The following is a 14,165-nucleotide window of genomic DNA, read 5'->3' as shown; positions in this document are numbered from 1 at the left end:
AATCTTATATCATACAACTGGATGCAATATTAATTAGAGAACAAGACAATAAAGTAATATGAGAATCAAGAGTAATGGCAGAATCCTAGTAAGATTCGTAACAATGACCTATGGCGATGCCTCGACCAAGAGACGGCTTCCTGAAACTTGCTGGAATCAACCTCACTGATGATCAAGTCACTTATCTTCGATCAAGACAACAGATTGATCGAAACTGTGAACGCCAAGAAATCCGGACTCCACCTGCCAAAGATTATTGGGGAATACAAACCTTGGTATGCATATGGAAATGTCAAGACACACAAGCCTGGAAACCCACTTCGGCCAATCATCAGCCAGATACTCACACCCACGTACAGACTGGCGAAGCGACTCAACGGCTTGCTGACTCCTTATGTACCTTGTGCTTTCAGCCTGAAGTCTCCAAAGGAATTTGTTGACTTACTGCGGGGAACACAAGCCACAGGAATAAGAGCCTCGTTGGACGTAGAATCACTGTTTACTAACGTACTTGTGGATGAAACAATAGGGATGATAGCGGAAAGAGTGTATCGTGATCCGGCCTGTACTCCTCTTGACATACCAGAAAACATTCTAAGGAAACTATTCCAAGCTTGTACTAAAGAGGCACCCTTCTTGAGCCCGGATGGGCACATGAATAAGCAAGTAGATGGGGTCACCATGGATTCTCCCCAAGGTGTCCTGTTTGCAAACTTCTACATGGGTACCATCGAGCAAAAAGTCTTAGTCGACATGATCTTGAAACCGGCCATATACTGCAGGTATTTTGACGACATTTTTACACAAGTACCTGATGTCAGATATCTGTAGGAGCTCAAGGAGGCATTTGAGCAGAATTCTGTGTTGCGTTTCACTTACGAGATGGAGAAGGATGGGAAGCTGCCCTTTCTAGTTGTAACAGTCATGGAAATGAGCGGAGGTTTCCACACTGCAGTCTACACTAAGGAAACGAACATAGGAATGTGCCTAAATGCCAACAGTGATTGCCCAGACAGGAACAAGAGGACTGTTGTTAACGCTTATGTCGACCGTGCTCTCAGCCACAGCTCAGAATGGAAGCAAGTCGACGAAGAACTCTGTAGGGTAAGGCAGGTCCTAGTCAACAACGGCTTCTCCAATGGTTTCGTTGAAGACATCATAAAAAGAAAAGTGAAACGCCATGTAACCTCTGAAGAGACAACTAACACAACACCTATACCCCCTATTAGACTATTTTACAGGAACTTCTTTTCCACAGCTCATAAAATGGAGGAAAGGGTCCTGAAAGATATTGTTAATAGAAACGTTATCCCTACAGACAAAAATCAGAAGATACAACTGACGATTTCTATAAAACCAAAAAAACAGCCAGCCTGCTCATGAGAAACTCTCCAGACACAAAGCAGAACGCTTTAAAAGAGACCAACGTCGTCTATGCCTTCAAATGCCCTCTTGGGGACTGTAAGCCTCGAAAAAATCAGTATATAGGCAAGACAACAACGCCTCTTTCCAGGCGTTTAACGATGCATAAGCAACAGGGCTCCATTAAGGAACATATAATCTCTTCCCACAACCAAACCATCAACAGAAAAATTTGCCTAATAAGCCAAGTTTTATTGAATTAATTGTTTTTCGACTTCCTAACCTACCTAACCTAACCTAACCTAACTTTTTCGGCTACTTAACCTATAAAGATAGGTTAGGTTAAGTTAGGTAGGGTTGGTTAGGTTCGTTCATATATCTACGTTAATTTTAACTTCAATAAAAAAAAATTGACCTCATACATAATGAAATGGGTAGCTTTATCATTTCATAAGAAAAAAAATAGAGAAAATATATTAATTTAGGAAAACTTGGCTTATTAGGCAAATCGGGCCTTGCATAGTAGGCTGAGAAGTGCGTTCTGGCTACTAGGTACGACATATGCATATATATATGTATGTATATATATGTCGTACCTAGTAGCCAGAACTCACTTCTCAGCCTACTATTCAAGGCCCGATTTGCCTAATAAGCCAAGTTTTCCTGAATTAATATATTTACTATAATTTTTTTCTTATGAAATGATAAAGCAACCCTTTTCTCTATGTATGAGGTCAATTTTTTTTATTGGAGTTAAAATTAACGTAGATATATGACCGAACCTAACCAACCCTACCTAACCTAACCTAACCTCTATTTATAGGTAAGGTTAGGTTAGGTAGCCAAAAAAAGCTAGGTTAGGTTAGGTTAGGTATGTTAGGTAGACGAAAAAACATTAGTTCATGAAAACTTGGCTTATTAGGCAAATCGGGCCTTGAATAGTAGGCTGAGAAGTGCGTTCTGGCTATTAGGTACGACATATATATATATATATATATATATATATATATATATATATATATATATATATATATATATATATATATATATATATATATATATATATATATATATATATATATATATATATATATATATATATATATATATATATATATATATATATATATATATATGTCGTACCTAGTAGCCAGAACTCACTTCTCAGCCTACTATGCAAGGCCCGATTTGCCTAATAAGCCAAGTTTTTATGAATTAATTGTTTTTCGACTACCTAACCTACCTAACCTAACCTAACCTAACTTTTTCGGCTACATAACCCAACCTAACCTATAGAGATAGGTTAGGTTAGGTTAGGTAGGGTTGGTTAGGTTCGATTATATATCTACGTTAATTTTAACTCCAATGAAAAAAAATTGACGTCATACATAATGAAATGGGTAGCTTTATGATTCCATAAGAAAAAATTTAGAGAAAATATATTAATTGAGGAAAACTTGGCTTATTAGGCAAATCGGGCCATGCATAGTAGGCTGAGAAGTGAGTTCTGGCTACTAGGTACGACATATATATATATATATATATATATATATATATATATATATATATATATATATATATATATATATATATATATGTCGTACCTAGTAGCCAGAACTCCCTTCTCAGCCTACTATGCAAGGCCAAATTTGCCTAGTAAGCCAAGTTTTCATGAATTAATTGTTTTTCGACTACCTAACCTACCTAACCTAACCTAACCTAAGTTTTTCGGCTACCTAACCTAACCTAACCTATAAAGATAGGTTAGGTTAGGTTAGGTAGGGTTGGTTAGGTTTGGTCATATATCTACGTTAATTTGAACTCCAATAAAAAAAAATTGACATCATACATAATGAAATGGGTAGCTTTATCATTTCAGAAGAAAAAAATTAGAGAAAATATATTAATTGAGGAAAACTTGGCTTATTAGGCAAATTTGGTCTTGCATATTAGGCTGAGAAGTGCGTTCTGGCTACTAGGTACGACATATATATATATATATATATATATATATATATATATATATATATATATATATATATATATATATATATATATATATATGTCGTACCTAGTAGCCAGAACGCACTTCTCAGCCTACTATGCAAGGCCCAATTTGCCTAATAAGCCAAGTTTTCATGAATTAATTGTTTTTCGACTACGTAACCTACCTAACCTAACCTAACCTAACTTTTTCGGCCACCTAACCTAACCTAACCTATAAAGATAGGTTAGGTTAGGTTAGGTAGGGTTGGTTAGGTTCGGTCATATATTTACGTTAATTTTAACTCCAATAAAAAAAAATTGACCTCATACATAATGAAATGGGTAGCTTTATCATTTCATAAGCAAAAAATTAGAGAAAATGTATTAATTAATGAAAACTTGGCTTATGAGGCAAATCGGGCCTTGCATAGTAGGCTGAGAAGTGCGTTCTGGCTATTAGGTACGACATATATATATATATATATATATATATATATATATATATATATATATATATATATATATATATATATATATATGTCGTACCTAGTAGCCAGAACGCACTTCTCAGCCTACTATTCAAGGCCCGATTTGCCTAATAAGCCTAGTTTTCATGAATTAATTGTTTTTCGACTACCTAACCTACCTAACCTAACCTAACCTAACTTTTTCGGCTACCTAACCTAACCTAACCGATAAAGATAGGTTAGGTGAGGTTAGGTAGGGTTGGTAAGGTTCGGACATATATCTACGTTAATTTTAACTCCAATAAAAAAAATTACCTCATACATAATGAAATGGGTAGCTTTATCATTTCATAAGAAAAAAAATAGAAAAAAGTTATTAATTAAGGAAAACTTGGCTTATTAGGCAAATCGGGCCTTGCGTAGTAGGCTGAGAAGTGCGTTCTGGCTACTAGGTACGACACACACACACACACACATATATATATATATATATATATATATATATATATATATATATATATATATATATATATATATATATATATATATATATATATATATATATATATATATATATATATATATATATATATATATGCATATATATATATATGCATATATATATATGCATATATATATATATATGTCGTACCTAGTAGCCAGAACGCACTTCTCAGCCTACTATGCAAGGCCCGATTTGCCTAATAAGCCACGTTTTCATGAATTAATTGTTTTTCGACTACCTAACCTGCCCTAACCTAACTTTTTCGGCTACCTAACCTAACCTAACCTATAGAGATAGGTTAGGTTAGCTTAGGTAGGGTTGGTTAGGTTCGGTCATATATCTACGATAATTTTAACTTCAATAAAAAAAAATTGACCTCATACATAATGAAATGGGTAGCTTTATCATTTCATAAGAAAAAATTTAGAGAAAATATATTAATTCAGGAAAACTTGGCTTATTAGGCAAATCGGGCCTTGCATAGTAGGCTGAGAAGTGCATTCTGGCTACTAGGTACGACATATATATATATATATATATATATATATATATATATATATATATATATATATATATATATATATTGTGACGATAATCTCCTTCAAGAGATTGAGCCTGCTCTTCCCTCCAAAATTACGTCTTCACAATTATATAAAAAGACTATGGAAGAAATGTCCAACAACGGCAACACCACCAGCAAGGCTTGCCAGGGTGAGCAGAAACGTATGCAGCAGCCACCTGTTCGAACTCCAACCACCAAACTACCCGTTGATCGCTACGACTCCGCTGATTGGTCGCCGGTCTGGCTGCACCTGCACTCGCCCCCCAATACTACCTGATGTCTGGGGTCGCCCCAACATCAGTCCTCAGAATGTTCCGTGCTTTCGTAGCCAGCACTCCTCCCAGCTAGACGTTAGCGTGTACTGAGAGAGGTGGTGGCTTTAAGCCAATATTCCAGCACCTCCCACTTAACTTTTGTTGCACTTCTTGTTATTTTGCCTTAACGTAACTTTTCATTGTGTCATTTAAGTATTCTTATTATTTTGATTCATTGATTTTATTATACATATTTGTTTGTCCATATTTTCATGTTTTGATTTATTTAACGTAATTAAAATTTCATTGTTAAAGTTTTACTTGTGTTTTGTGTGTCTTCTCCTTACCTTACCACAGACGAAGTTCCAGTTTTTCTATTTTTTTTTATAACTATGTGACGAGGCCATACCCCTAGCCTTAAACAGCCGAACACCAACGCGTTACCGTCACAAGTTATATGGGGGCCTGTCCGGGATGCTTCACTCAGGTACTGGTGCCAAGTGGTAATTTATGGTAAGCGTATTTAACTTTGTTAACGTAGCTTTACTATTTTTCATTCAATTTCATTTTTTATAAGGTGCGGTGTATTGTGCATTACGAGAGTAACATATAGTGAAGGTGAGACAACTCTGGATTACGTGGTGACTGTAGGCCGCAGTCATACTCTTAATTGGTCATCTCTCCCTCCTTGTTATTACTCGTATTTACCATCTATGTCCCTTGAATATTTCTCATTCTGACAGATCATCATATTGGTACCCTGGTACTGTGGTCTGCCCCGGGTCAAGAGTACCCAATCTTCTGCAATCTGACTGTAGGAGGACAAAGAGGGCCATAGTTCCTCTAGCTCGAACTTTAGTTGCTGAATTGGGACCTCAGCAGCAGTTCTCGTCACCAGTTGACACCTCGCACCCCTACACGTCAGTCAGAGATGATGATACATACAACGGTAGGGAATTAGCTTATTTTTTCAGAGCACAAAAGTTCGCTAATTCTGTAAGTATCATATTAAATTCAGTGGGAAAAACTTGCTTTATGTCCTATAGAGACTTGGCAAGGTATGCCTACATCCTTGGACTACCAATTTTACTTTTGAAGCATTTAACTGTTTCATTTGTTTTCGAAACTTTGTTTCATTTGTTAGTAGGATTTTCTTGCCCTTATTCTCTTACATGAGTACCGGGTACAAGATTTCCTGCGCCCTTGATTTAATTTAATCATATAATAACTTTCACTTAACGTTAATTGTTAAAGATCACACAGGATAGGTACCAGTTGCCACGTTGTCCTGTTTCTGACATTTCATTATTGAATATTCGTGTACCTTTATTTGCTAATTTCACCATGTTTCGTCTCCAAACTTTCCGTGCAAATCCAGCAGGTGAAATAGGGACTTTAAGTCGTGCCAAGAGGACTGAACTACAAACTCTTGCACATGAGTATCAACTAGAAGTTCCCTACCAAGCCAACAAAAATGACCTACACAACCTGTTGCTGGATTACTATTTAGAGCAAGGTAAGATAGACTCTGAAACTCATGAAACTTACTATATTGCAGATAAAACTGATTTGGCAACGCTGAAACTCAAACTAGAGCTGGCTAAGATTGAACGTGAGCAGCAAAAGGAAGCCCGCGAACAGCAAAGGGAAGCCCTCGAACAACAAGAACGAGCAGCTGCCATACGAAGAGAAGAACAAGAACGCGGACTCGCCCTCCAGGAACGTGAGGTCGCATTACTCCGTGAACGCGAACGAGTACAGCTTGAAACACTCCAGGAGCGGGAACGCTTACAGCTTGAAACCAAACAACGCGAGTTGGAAATACAACGCGAACATGACAAGCAACAAGCGACTCTGGTTCTTGAGTGTCGTCAACGGGAATACACGTTGGAAACTTCACACCTCACTCAACGCCAGCAAGCTACTGCCAATCTTCCCATCAGTTTTAATATATCACATGCAAGTAAGTTAATGCCATCCTTTGTAGAAGCAGAAGTTGATGTGTTCTTTACCACCTTTGAAACCCTTGCTAATCAACTCAGTTGGCCTGTCGACCAATGGGCCACACTTCTCAGAGTCCATCTTACAGGTAGAGCTGCAGTCACACTCAGTACTTTGGCGTCTGAGAATGACTACTACACTCTGAAACAAGCAGTGTTGGACGCCTACCTCCTCTCTACTGAAAGTTATAGAAGGAAATTCCGTGACCACCTGAAGGCAAGTACCACTACCTTCCTAGAGTTTGCTAACACGAAACGGAGGTATTTCATGAAATGGCTGGAAGCAGCACATGTCTCTACTTTTACAGAACTCGTCAACCTGATGCTTGTTGAGGAATTCTTGAGACGTGTGCCGCCTCCTGTCCGCCTCTACTTAGCAGATAAAGAAGAAACCGACTACCTGAAGTGTGCTAAGTCGGCTGACACTTACAGCCTCATCCACCGGCTGACACCTGAACCATCCTCCAGTAAGAAGTCGTGGTACAGTTACGAGAAGGTGAGCCCCGATCAAGCTGGTTCACAACTGTACTGCAAATATTGTAGACTCTATGGACATACCATAGACAAGTGTGGTAAGTCCCAATACAAGGGAACCACTGACCAACAACGACCCAAACCAACTCCTCCTAAGTCCGGTAAGCCTGTGATGAATGTTGGTGTTGATGTTAATGATCTTTCTCTTTTCAGTAACCACCTGTATACTGGAACTGTCTCTGCCAACGGTTCAAATCCGGAGGGACGTTTCAAGTTGAAGATCTTGAGGGACACAGCGGCTCTACAATCGATCATCTTGAAGTCGGCTGTGCCCAACATCGTCTACACCGGAGAAACCGTCTTCATCACTGACCTCACTGCTACCACTCCATACCCTCTCGCCAGAGTCCACCTGGATTGTCCCTACGTGAACGGGGAAGTCCAAGTCGCCGTCAGGGAAAAGCCTTTTCCCATGCCTGGAGTGCAACTTCTCCTAGGCAACGACTTGGCAGAAGACCTGCAACCGACCAACCTGATCGTCATGGACAAACCCCAGGTGTGTAACTCTGTGCCAAGTAACCCTATTCTTGAGTATGTTCCAGCAGAGGTTCAAGAGAGTGATGAAGTTTCTCCTCCGGTTCTCGTGACCACCCGTGCACAAGCCGCACGTCCACAGCCAGCTGACTCTACTGCTACCGCTGTCCCTCAAGACCCTCAGAAACTACCCCCGCATCTGACCAAGTTGGAGTTCCGTAAGTTGCAGAGGGAAGATCTTACTTTAACACCATTGTTTTTCCAGGCTGAGACTCAACCCGACAGTATTCCTGGGTTCTTCCTAGAGAACGACTTGCTCTACCGCAGATATAGACCCAGTAAACTGAAGGAGGAGGACGATTGGGCCAACACCGAACAACTTGTGATTCCCACCAGCCTGCGGCCCACTATTCTACACCTGGCCCATGGAGCATTCTCCCACTACGGCTTCAACAAGACTTACCATGGGATTCGTCAAGACTACTACTGGCCAGGTATGGTAAACAACGTCAAACAGTACGTAAAACAGTGTCATACATGTCAGATGGCAGGCAAACCGAACGTCTCCATTCCCAGAGCACCACTGATTCCCATACAGGTGCCTGTGGAACCTTTCCACAGACTCATAATAGACTGTGTTGGTCCTTTACCTCGGACCAGTTCAGGTAACGCCTACATCCTAACCATCCTGTGTCCTACCACCAGATTTCCCATAGCAGTTCCAGTGAAGAACATCACGGCTGCTACGGTTATCAAACATCTACTGAAGATCTTCACTCAATACGGATTTCCCAGGGAGATTCAAAGTGATTGTGGCACCAACTTCACCAGTGATCTCTTCAAAAAGACACTGGAGGAGTTCAACATCAAACAGGTATTGTCCAGCCCCTATCATCCTGCTTCACAGGGTTCTCTTGAACGTAGTCATCAGACCATCAAAGCACTCTTGAAAAAGTTTTGTAGTGAAACCTCAAAGGATTGGGATAAGCAGATTGACCTAATAATGTGTATTTTCAGAAGTCTCCCCAATGAGTCCCTAGGAGTATCTCCTTATGAGATGCTCTACGGCCGTAAGTGCCGTACTCCCCTTAAGGCTTTCAAAGACTCTCTCAGAGATGCCACCTTCAGTGAGCATCAGAATGTGCCCCAGTTTCTTCAAAACCTTCAGCACATTCTAGAGAGAGTCCACCGCTTTGCCCATGATAATCTATTGAAAGCCCAGGTGAGAATGAAGACTCATTACGACCAGACCAGCAAAGTAAGAAAATTCAAGCCGGGAGACTTCGTCCTTGCTTATTTCCCTATCCCAGGTTCACCTTTACAGAACAGATTTTCAGGACCCTACTGCGTCAAAGAGTGCAGGAATAATAATAATTATGTGATAGAGACTCCAGATAGGCGGCGGAAGACCCAGCTGTGCCACGTCAACCTCCTGAAGCAATATAATGGTACTCCTCCCACTGTCTTGATAAACTATTCTACTTTCACAGAACCCTACATCCACAGTGAGACCATCCCGGCTTCTTCTCCCGAAAGCACTGACAAGGAGTCGGCGCTTTCTAATTCCAAAATCCTTAATGATCTTCCCAAATGCTTTCAGGATAATAATCGTGCTCCTATGCCCTCTTCTAATTCCACTCTCACCTCGTCAGATAAACCCTTCATCCTCCATGTCGACGCTAGGGGTACCGACGTTGGTGGTGTCGTGATGCAACAACGAGGCGAGAAGAATACACCTGTCGGCGACTACTGCTACAAGGAACGACGGAACAATTGGCAAGGAGCTACTCTTCCTCATCCTGAAGCTTCAGCACTTCACTCCACACCTGAAAAGTGCTCGGTCCACCATCAATACGAACCACACCACCCTACACCTCCTGCAGCACGCCCACTTCTCATCTCAACGTCTTCTACTATGGGCTTGCTACCTGCAGAAATTCAACCTGGAGACACGCTATACCAAGAGTCTGACAACATCTTAGCCCATGATCTCTCCAGAGTTTATGAAGTAGAAGCAACTCCATCCATTACTCCACCACATAACGACGTACTTCTTCCAGAACCGCAGGCTTCGGGGGAGAGTTGTGACGATAATCTCCTTCAAGAGATTGAGCCTGCTCTTCCCTCCAAAATTACGTCTTCACAATTATATAAAAAGACTATGGAAGAAATGTCCAACAACGGCAACACCACCAGCAAGGCTTGCCAGGGTGAGCAGAAACGTATGCAGCAGCCACCTGTTCGAACTCCAACCACCAAACTACCCGTTGATCGCTACGACTCCGCTGATTGGTCGCCGGTCTGGCTGCACCTGCACTCGCCCCCCAATACTACCTGATGTCTGGGGTCGCCCCAACATCAGTCCTCAGAATGTTCCGTGCTTTCGTAGCCAGCACTCCTCCCAGCTAGACGTTAGCGTGTACTGAGAGAGGTGGTGGCTTTAAGCCAATATTCCAGCACCTCCCACTTAACTTTTGTTGCACTTCTTGTTATTTTGCCTTAACGTAACTTTTCATTGTGTCATTTAAGTATTCTTATTATTTTGATTCATTGATTTTATTATACATATTTGTTTGTCCATATTTTCATGTTTTGATTTATTTAACGTAATTAAAATTTCATTGTTAAAGTTTTACTTGTGTTTTGTGTGTCTTCTCCTTACCTTACCACAGACGAAGTTCCAGTTTTTCTATTTTTTTTTATAACTATGTGACGAGGCCATACCCCTAGCCTTAAACAGCCGAACACCAACGCGTTACCGTCACAATATATATATATATATATATATATATATATATATGTCGTACCTAATAGCCAGAACGCACTTCTCTGCCTACTATGCAAGGCCCGATTTGCCTAATAAGCCAAGTTTTCATGAATTAATTGTTTTTCGACTACCTAACCTACCTAACCAAACCTAACCTAACTTTTTCGGCTACCTAACCTAACCTAACCTAAAAAGATAGGTTAGGTTAGGTTAGGTAGGGTTGGTTAGGTTTGGTCATATATCTACGTTAATTTTAACTCCAATAAAAAAATATTGACCTCATACATAATGAAATGGGTAGCTTTATCATCTCATAAGAAAAAAAATTGAGAAAATATAATAATTCAGGAAAACTTGGCTTATTAGGCTAATCGGGCCTTGCATAGTAGGCCGAGAAATGCGTTTTGGCTTCTAGGTACGACATATATATATATATATATATATATATATATATATATATATATATATATATATATATATATATATATATATATATATATATATGCATATATATATATATATATATATATATATATATATATATATATATATATATATATATATGTATATATATATATATAAATATATATATATATATATATATATATATATATATTTTATTAAATATGACCGAAAAAGTAAGATTAATAATTCTAACACGAATTTTCTCAATCTTTCGTACATTATGCTTCACTGTTGGAGGTAAATCAAAAATCACTTCTCCAAAATTCATTTTTATTTCTAGTCTGACGCGACACGGGCGCGTTTCGTAAAACTTATTACATTTTCAAAGACTTCACAAATACACAACTGATTAGAACTTGCGTTTCCCTGATTTTATATCTACATTTGAGTGAGGTGGGAAGGGTGATGTGGCATTACATTTGAGTGAGGTGGGAAGGATGATGTGGCATTAACACAAGACAGAACACTAGAGGATATTAATAGGGTATTAAAAGTATCAACACAAGACAGAACACGAAACAATGGATATTGAATAGAAGTGTTTGTAGAAAGCCTATCGGTCCATATTTCTTGATGCTTCTATATTGGAGCGGAGTCTTGAGGTGGGTAGAATATAGTTGTGCAATAATTGGCTGTTGATTGCTGGTGTTGACTTCTTGATGTGTAGTGCCTCGCAAACGTCAAGCCGCCTGCTATCGCTCGTTTGCGATAGCAGGCTTGACGTTTGCGAGGCACTACACATCAAGAAGTCAACACCAGCAATCAACAGCCAATTATTGCACAACTATATTCTACCCACCTCAAGACTCCGCTCCAATATAGAAGCATCAAGAAATATGGACCAATAGGCTTTCTACAAACACTTCTATTCAATATCCATTGTTTCGTGTTCTGTCTTGTGTTGATACTTTTAATACCCTATTAATATCCTCTAGTGTTCTGTCTTGTGTTAATGCCACATCATCCTTCCCACCTCACTCAAATGTAATGCCACATCACCCTTCCCACCTCACTCAAATGTAGATATAAAATCAGGGAAACGCAAGTTCTAATCAGTTGTGTATTTGTGAAGTCTTTGAAAATGTAATAAGTTTTACGAAACGCGCCCGTGTCGCGTCAGACTAGAAATAAAAATGAATTTTGGAGAAGTGATTTTTGATTTACCTCCAACAGTGAAGCATAATGTACGAAAGATTGAGAAAATTCGTGTTAGAATTATTAATCTTACTTTTTCGGTCATATTTAATAAAATATGTCTACAGGAAAGACTGCTACCAAAATATATATATATATATATATATATATATATATATATATATATATATATATATATATATATATATATATATATATATATATATATATATATATTTATATATGTCGTACCTAGTAGCCAGAACTCACTTCTCAGCCTACTATTCAAGGCCCGATTTGCCTAATAAGCCAAGTTTTCCTGAATTAATATATTTACTATAATTTTTTTCTTATGAAATGATAAAGCAATTCTTTTCTCTATGTATGAGGTCAATTTTTTTTTATTGGAGTTAAAATTAACGTAGATATATGACCGAACCTAACCCACTCTACCTAACCTAACCTAACCTATATTTATAGGTAAGGTTAGGTTAGGTAGCCAAAAAAAGCTAGGTTAGGTTAGGTTAGGTAGGTTAGGTAGACGAAAAAACATTAATTCATGAAAACTTGGCTTATTAGGCAAATCGGGCCTTGAATAGTAGGCTGAGAAGTGCGTTCTGGCTATTAGGTACGACATATATATATATATTTACATATATATATATATATATATATATATATATATATATATATATATATATATATATATATATATATATATATATATATATATTTATATACATATATATATATATATATATTTACATATATATATTTATATATAAAATGAGACAATTTGAGCCTAAAATATTTCACACTGATAGAATACTTTTGATTGGAGGCAGGTTGACGTCTTTGTCAGATAAAATAAACAAAATAAATATCACACAAAATAGTGACAAAGATACACATAACAATTTGAGCTAAATTAATATAAACTAAAAAAAATAACAGAAAATTGAAGCCTACAAGTCCTTCAAAGAATGACAAGGGAACCTCAGTTCTACAAGTTGATAACGAGAACCTTTAAATACATTAATATTTCAGTCATCACATAGATAAGACGATTCGATTAGGCAGCCAATATATTTTCACCTGGTCGTTGTTTAGGTGCTCTGTGAGAAAAGTGAAAAAATCAATCCTCACTAGATTCCACGTGCTGGCAAGCATGATGAAGATATTGAATTGCTGGAGGAGTTGATCCATCTTTATGTACGGATGGATCATACTTTATATAATATTCTCGACTTCTGTACATATTTTCACATGAAATAAAGGTTTCACCTACTTCAGGAATTCATGTCTTACGAGAAGCAAGCACAATCGTTGATTGTGCTTCTCACTAGAGACGTGTTGTGGTTTCATAATATTTTTCAAATTGTGATTATGATTTTGTGCATTCCCGCCACGTGATTTTGTTGGAGAAAAACATTGCGGAAGTAGCAAAAAACTTTTCCCACCAAAATGCAATTAAAAAGTGACTCATGTTTTTGTATTGTGTAACTTCCTGTATGTTTTTTGTATTGCGTGACTTGCCACTTGTTTTTGTATTGAGTAATGTACTTGCAATGTACTTTTTGAGCATCAGAGTTCATTTTCTTCATTTGCTGGAAAAAACCTAAGAAATCACAGACCTCTAATGATTGCACTGTGTT

General features: G+C 38.2%; 1 protein-coding gene across 1 annotated transcript in view; it reads left to right on the top strand.

Moving 5' to 3' along the window:
* The window catches only part of LOC123750908 (glutamate receptor ionotropic, kainate 2-like), a 285,687-nt gene that overhangs the window by 43,990 nt on the left and 227,532 nt on the right, over positions 1-14,165 (top strand). The gene's annotated exons all lie outside the window — the stretch shown is intronic.

The sequence above is a fragment of the Procambarus clarkii genome, chromosome 4, assembly GCF_040958095.1.
Source record: "Procambarus clarkii isolate CNS0578487 chromosome 4, FALCON_Pclarkii_2.0, whole genome shotgun sequence".
Classification (NCBI taxonomy): Eukaryota; Metazoa; Arthropoda; class Malacostraca; order Decapoda; family Cambaridae; genus Procambarus; species Procambarus clarkii.
Note: the sequence above shows the minus strand (reverse complement) of the source record. Positions and strands in the feature narration are given on the sequence as shown.